At 42.8% G+C, this 8,137-nt stretch overlaps 1 protein-coding gene across 3 annotated transcripts in view; it reads right to left on the reverse strand.

Annotated features, from left to right (window-relative positions):
• The window catches only part of LOC112161763, a 93,942-nt gene that overhangs the window by 23,432 nt on the left and 62,373 nt on the right, over positions 1–8,137 (reverse strand). The window lies entirely within an intron of this gene.

The raw sequence follows: 8,137 nt of genomic DNA on the forward strand, positions 1-8,137 counted from the left end.
TCCGGCGGCTCGGCGTGCGGGTTCTTATGGAAGCAGACGTGAGAAATGACCACGTTTTAGCTTTTAAAGTTACGTTTGATGCAACGATCAGAGAGTGTGATCCCGGTTTAACCCAGTGCTCACACTGGAGGAGCAGGGAGGGGCTACTTCTTCTTACCCACAATCAGAATCACAGACTATAATCACTCCACTACCGTGCTGAACAGGTAGAAATGATTTTCCCACAGAAAAACTCCACATCAACAAACAGTCAAGCATGGTGGTGGTAGTATCATGACCGTCAGCTTTTTGATTCCTTTTTCCAGGAGTTCTGGACACATAAGAGCACCGGAGGTTCAGCAGCAGAAGGATTACACAGAATGCAGTTCTGACCTGCTGCAAACACCAAAAATCCTCTTTAAAGGTTTATTACATCAAAGACTTCTTCATCGATAAAATGTTCTTCTGTTCATTACTGTGATAAAAGGTTTTTCAAAATAAAAAGATCTGAGCTGCAGACTTCAAAACCATCAGCAACAAGTCAAAGAACCTGCAGAATGTTCAGATCATGTTAGTTTTCCACAAACACAAAAGATGAAGTCAGAGCGACGGTATCCCATCATTCAAAGCGTCTGTCAGGAGAGGACGGACGGAAAAGGGCTCGGGCACAGACGGCAAACCAGGAGGGTCAAACTCAGTCACACGGGGGTCAAAACCCAAAACACACCTGAGGTCGCGGCCCGGACAGGATCGACACTTATTCAACACTCGAAAACTACATTTCATAACTTTTAACATAATTATGAAGTAGATATACAGAATTACCTGTGATAATGCTGGAAGATGAATAAGCCTAAAAAAAATAAATAAACTTAGGTTAGCTAAAACAGCTAGCATGTAGCTGAAATATTAGCTAACCTCCAAAACAGCCTAAAAATCTTAGTAAATACCAGAATAGTCCAAAAAACTAGCAGAATGACCATTTTTAATACTTTGAAACTGTAACGTTTTAACATAATTCTGAATAATAAAAAGTCAGGAATATTATTCCAGAATAAATCAACTTAAACCTTAAATAACTTTTAATATTTTACTCTCCATAAAAATATATTTAGTCAAAATGATACAAGTTAGAAATGAGCTCAAGATAAGATCGGGTCATTAATAACATTAACATAAAATGATCTGGAGGGCCGGATAGAATTACCCAGAGGGCCGGATCCGGCCCTCGGGCCTCGACTTTGACACGTGCAGTAAATGTTTATAAATAAAAGAAAAAACTGGAATGATTTTGTATAAAAGCTCATTTTAGCCAATAAAACCATTAAAACATTAGAGTCGACCTTTGGATTCTCTTTGAGCTGATTTCACTCATTTAATCCCAACAGTCACAATTCTGTAAAGAAATCAGATCTAAGACTATAAAAATGTTACTGAATGATCCATTTATGCCTTTCAGCATATATTGAAATAAAAGGTCATGTGAGTACTGTAAAAGGTCACATGACCAGAGCCGCTCACTTCCTGTTTGTGCCAAGAGAACATGATGGCAGTGATGAAGCTTTCAAAGAAAAGTGTGTAAACATGAAGACAGGACAAAGATTTTTGGTACAGTTCACGGTTAAGGTGTCTAGTGTTGCAATAACTCCAGTTTGTTGAATGTGATCATAGAACTGGTGGGATTAGCCACTGGATCTACATTCTAATACACTTGGATTACCAGTTGACACACCTCCCGGTGAAATGACTTGTACGGTGGTTGATCCCACCAATCACAGCTGTCACAGAACATTATAAATACACTTTTTTAAACACATTTTCACAAAGAAATCTGTAAACTATGATTGTTTTAAAGGTAAATAAATCACACACGACTTAAACATTTTATCTGGGAATAAATGTGTTAATGCTGCTCTGTTACACCACCGTGCAGCAAAATAAAAGCTTTAACCGCACAGACAGAACGCTGCATTTCCTCGGAGGATTAAAGGTGAAAGAAGTTTGTCTGAAGAAACGTCCGATATTCCAGAGATCGATCCGACCGAAGCACGCCGAGCTCCCTCTCTTTGTCTTCATTGGAACCAGCCGGCGGCTGCTCTCCGCTGCAGGAAGCAGTGCATGGATAATGTGGTTACGCCGTTACTGATGCATAAAGCTGCGTGTCTGGTTCTTGTCAAGACCTTGCCACCAAAGTCAATTTGGCCGTGCCCTGGCAGAACGTCTTATTCCTCTAATCAGATCAACACGGAAATTATGTCAGTAAACGGTATTGATACCAGAGGAAATAATTAAACTCTGGGCTCCAGGAATAATTTCACCCTCTGAGCATTACTGTAAACCCCATAAAAGAAAAGACAAAAACAAAACGAAGGATGAGATAAAGAGGAAAGCAGCAGCTCAGATTCACAGATGAGATTTCACTGACTTTGTTTTCCCTGCAGCCTTTCAGCAGCTTCTACCTCCAATCTCGACTTCTGCATCGTCTGTGTGGGTTATTCAGAGTTTCTGCAGCAGCTGACGCGTTTCCACGTGCATGAACTCTGACGGAGAATCAGCCGTCCACCGAAGTCTGACCGGATCAACAGCCACCGGCGGCAGATCCGTCCTGCCAGACCTAACCTGCAGTTCTCATTCTCTCCTCAGGATCGATCTTTACACGGTAATACTTCTGTGAATTAAAGGGGGCGTCGTCCACTCGTCAATAACAAATCCAAGTCACTGATTGGTCAAAGTTCAGCCGGGTTCAGGTTTGTTTTGTACAATCGTAGAAACTTGCTTAGCAATGCGTGAACGTGAGAGTTTGAACACAGAAGCCTGGAACGCCGTTTGCCCACGTTTACATGGACTTGGGAACACGTTTCTGGGGGTGGTGGGGGCTTCAAAAATGACCCAAACCTGTGTGGGGCGTGCAGGTGGTCCAGAGGAAATATTAAAGTCAGAAGTCGTGCAGTGAGCCTGTAGGACAGCTGTGTGAAAATCATGTTGGTTCAGGAGTCACATTCAACCTGTCTGATCTCAAGTGGGCGGGGCCAGTAACATGACAGCAAAATAACAAATAATCAAATTATCTGGAGCTTTGTTTTTTCTCAGTGGAAAAGAGCCTCAACCAACCTAATCGTTTTTTATTATTACATAATTTATTGTGTTTATTTCTTGATCTCTTGTTATGTCGTCTTGCGTTTCCTTTGCTCCCCCTAGTGGTGAAATGACACATTGCAGTCATTTTTTAAAGCGTAACCAAACAGGAAGGCTGACTCAATTCTCAGCCCAAATTTGAAACATGCCAAAAAAGGGGGCGGGGCTAGTGGAGGCGGACTGATTGCGGAGGTGTGGCTTGGATCTATGATTGACAGTATGTTGGCTTTATGTAGCGTATGCTAGGTCTTCAGTATAGAGAGAGGTACCGGCCAAAGTGATGCAGGTTTGTCCACAGAACTTTCTGGGGAGGTTCAATCAATCAATCAATCAACCAATATACTTTAGTAATCCCACGGGGGAAATTCATTGTTTTTCAGTACAACCAAGAACAGTTCAAGGTTCACTGCAGAAGCATCCACTGAGCGGCGCCCCTTACTTTTTTATTTTTTTCAATCACAAGGTTGAGGATGTTTCTCCTCCCCTTCCCCCGAGGCCGGCGCTCATGGTCCAGAACATTTTTGTTCCGAGGCGCTGGCTCAAGACTTTTACACTGCCTGACAGCGGGGCTGCTGGTGCAGCTGAGGGTTAGCAGGTCCGAAGGGGATCCGTGTCTGAGAGTGGATAAATGCTGCTAGCATCATAGCTAATAAAGGCTAGCGTATTAAGCTAACAACCCCAAATAAAACAAAGATCGCAGGATTTTATGCCAACTGCACTCAACCTCTGTTCTCTAACTTCTAAGTTCAATGCTGTGCTAGCCAGGAGATTATTGACAACTGAAGGGTAAACACCTACGAGCCATGCTAACGCTAACAAGCTAATGACCGACTGTAACAGAGTCAAAGATGGGCGGGGCTTTTATACTGGAGCTGTAGAGCATGACGATATCAAACTTCTGGAGCTTATACCAGTCGACCAATCAGAAAATTCAACTGCAATGTCTTGTTTCGACCTGTAGGGGGCAGCACAGACAGTTTTAGACTATAGTTTCAGGAATTAAACAAGTTTATTTTAAATAGTCAAAAGTTTGGCAAGAGCCAACAGACCGCATTTTAAAAGATTGGTTTATAGAAGTCAACAGACAAAGTTGATTTAGGGTTTTTTGACTCTTTAAAGAACAGTAACTCCCCACAGGAACGCAATAGAAACTAGTTTTTCTCAACATCCTCGAATGTTTTTCTCTTGACTGGATTAATTCATCGCATGTTTGACTCCGACAGGTATCCTGTGAGCAACCGGCTGACGTCAACACGTAAAGGGAGGTAAAGGTGAAGCAGCACCGGAATGTTGGACAGAATAGCTTTTTTACAACCCCCCAAACCCTGTGCACGTGATACGTGCACGTTACCTGCACACAACCTGATTGTTAAAATCCTGGAAGTTAGACAATCAGTGCAGTTTGTGTGGACGTCCTCCAGACGGGCTCTTTCATGTGAAGATACAGTTTTATGAACGTGTATTCAGCTGCTCGTTCACACCAGCACTTTCACTTCATTCTATTTCTTCTCACACGTGTAACCAGGAGTCAACATACATGTTAAGACAGCGTAACACGTGAGTGAAGGGAGCATGACAAAGACCAGGTCTGAATATTCAGGCCCCTTCACCAAAAACACAACGTTGTCCATTCAGGTCACAAGCATCTACATCATTACTTATGTCTTTTTAACACAACTTATCATTTTCAAATACTCGCTTTATACAATCTTTTTATGACACAATTGTTTGAGAGGTTTTCATTTCAGTAGTGAAAGAACTCCTCTTTTATTCCCATAAAAACAAAACCTCTTTGCCTTCATGAAGTTTGTACAAAAGGTCAATAAAAGTCTCCTTTCATTCTGTTAATTAGTAATCAATTTAAATTTCCCACAAACATGCTGAGGAACCAGAACTGGACCAGCAGGGAGGGGCTTGTAGAAGAGCAGCTGAAACAGGCTCTGAAAATGTTGAAGCAGCTTGAATGTCCCTCCAGGTCTTTTTCTCCCAGCCCTATTCCCATTTATGAAAGATTCAGCGTCTTAGAGTTTCACAATTACAAATGGATCCAACAACAGTTGGTACTTTCATGTTCATTAAAGGACGCCGCCCACACGTCACCACCAGATCAGAGTCCCTGATTGGTCAAACTTCCCTGTTTTATGCTTTAGCAGTCAAAAGTCCAACTGGTTGAACTTCCAGCGAGCGTTCACTGAAGGTCCGACCTGAACGCAGAGCTCTGACTGAACATGAAACCGTGTTTAGAGTTCTGGACGCCGAACCGAGTTTACGAGTGTTAGCAGACTTTTCATTAAAAGTCGACGCAGCTTTAGTGAACGCAGCTTCACCTGCACACCTCAGGCGGGAGGGACCAGGACGCGCACCCTACTAATGACTGGAGTTAGGCGTGAGGGACTCGTACCATAACCTCAGTCAAACTCTCCTTACATTTACTCATAATCCTCTCCTGAAGTCGGCTGACCACAAAAGTCTCAGGGGAACGAGACACACCTGTGCTCAGTTTGAGACGCCACCGCTCCTCTGTGACCATCCAGGGGGCTAACACACCCACAACCCCCCCGTCCTAACAGCTGCATGTGAGTGTACAGCTTTAAGAGTCTGATCTAATAATTCTGCATCTGCGTCACTACCCCCCCACCCCTGTCCTCCACCCATGATCCTTTGGTCTTCCTGAGGGATTCTGTCCTGGAGCTCCAACATCAGTGAGGATGTTTGTCTGATGAAGTCCATGAAAACACAGAATCATGGGACAGGTTCTGATGTAACAATGACCAGATTAGTCTGAAACTGGAGCTTCTGCTCTCCTCATGTCTGTGTTCCACAGTAAAATCTGTCCTAGAAACTCTCGTCCGTCTGTGTCCAGCTTCTCTTCATGTCCTCATGCAAACATTCATTCCATGTTTGTATTGGAGAAAGGTCGACTGGCTACAATTTGCCCAACTTGTTAGTGAAATGAAGACTGAATATCAGCAGGAATAAAGCACAATACTCCTTGATCAGCTCTCCAACGGACTATTAATTCCTGCGTTCTCCTGAACGAGCCGTCCCTGCAGCCTCTAATTATTCAGCTTTGGTTTTGGGTTGATTACGGTCATTAGTACCATGTGCTTAAAACAAAGTGCTAATTTTCAGAGCGGGGGGCCGCACATGAAAGAAAAAAACGTGTCATTTGGTTTGGAGGAAATAGCTGGGGAGGGAACAATTATTCTAATGATGCAACAAAAGCAAATGCAGCAAATTAGATTTGGAGCGCCGCGGTGGCGGCGGCGGCAGCGGTGGCGGCGGCGGCAGCAGCAGCCTCTGTCCCGAACACACCTGAAGTTCACCTGCAGTCCTGAGGTTCGTTTGGACTGGCCGTGGAGATTAAACAGAACCAGCATGAAAGACGGCGAGCGGGAAGATGAAAGCGGGTGGGCTCTTCTCCTCGCCGGAGCATCCCGCCATGAGCTAAAGCTCGTTACAGCTCTAATAGCAGCTATCAAAGGCTATTGATTATCTTTCCCGCCCTGTTTGGGTGACAAAGTGAGCATTATCTGGAGGTGCAGAGAGCGTGTTCAGACATCTGTCCTCGGGGTCGACCCGCCCCCTCGGGCCGTCCACGGCTCTGATCACATACTGGCTACACGCTCTCGCCCTCGCCGCTTTCCTCCACCAGATAATCCACTTTACAGGCCGGGATCAAACGCTGAGCCCTCCGGCTCCGGGAACACACACCGTCCGCCGGATCAGCGGCAGAGCGGCGAGGCCTCGTACACGCCGCGGTTTGAGGTTCTGTCTGTTTTAACCACGTAAACAATCAACAGCAACAAAACCTAAAAACGGATCATTCATCAGGAAATGTGGTCAAAATGAAACCAAAGAGTTAGACCGGATGAGCAGAAACAGCTGAGGTGACGTGTGTCAGGATAGTGACACTAACATGTTCATGTGGTAACAGAGTAATAATATACACGAACTGAAGGAAGTGATGAAATAAAACTATAGAACGGAATAAAACTTCATTGATCCCACAGAGAAAATGACCTTATTATACACTTAAAGCTTCATTAGCACATTTATGTCTGAATACATTCAATCTTCATTAAATACTAACATAAAGCTAAATATCCTAACTGTTTATTTATTGACTGTTTGATTTACTTTTGTTGATTTAGCGATGGAGCAGATAATATACGTTTTCTTCTTTCTGCCCCTTTTGATTTATTAACTGTTAAAATTTCAATTTGTATTATTTTGTTGTTGTATACTGTTAAAAATGAAATTTAAATAAATCAATAAAAATGCTGATTGTGCTAAAAATCTAACTTGGCTGAAAAATGCGTTCATTATTTAAGTTTTATTGTAGTAATAACTGATTTAAGTTTTAAAAAAGCGTGTTATGCTAACTCATTTATGCTAAATACAAATTGCTAAAGAAAATGTGAAAAAGTCTCTTTAGTTAAACTGAAAAAAGTGTGAAAATAAACGTAGATACTGGGCCTCATCAAAACTCTACCCGAGTTAATAATAACACTAAACAAGCTTCTGAACAGGAGAAACATAAAATAAAAAAGATATTTAGATTTTCTCAAAGGTAAATGTAACAACTGAATGTAAAACTGGCTAAAGACAGTTCAAGCTAAAAGAACGGTTCTAAATGCTATAAAACAGCTGATGACGGCCAGATTATATTTATGAAAACTTTCATTTCTGAAACTTACATAAAGAAAAGACTCAAAAATCCCTCCGTTTACGTCCTGTTAGCACACCTGCAGCAGGTGTTTCCCTCTTCATTCACACCAGCTCGAGCTGCTTTATGGTCTCCAGTGAAGCTCAGACAGTTTTCTGATGGTTGTTGGTCATCAGAAACACCTCCTTCTACTGTTAGACTCCAGTACTAAACATGCGAGCCGACGGCAGGAACAGAAGCAGAAACGGCAGGAACAGAAACGGCAGAAACAGAAACAGAAACGGCAGAAACAGAAACGGCAGAAACAGAAACAACAGAAACAGAAACAACAGAAACAGAAACGGCAGAAACAGA

The sequence above is a fragment of the Oryzias melastigma genome, linkage group LG15 (genome assembly GCF_002922805.2).
Source record: "Oryzias melastigma strain HK-1 linkage group LG15, ASM292280v2, whole genome shotgun sequence".
NCBI classification, from domain to species: domain Eukaryota; kingdom Metazoa; phylum Chordata; class Actinopteri; order Beloniformes; family Adrianichthyidae; genus Oryzias; species Oryzias melastigma.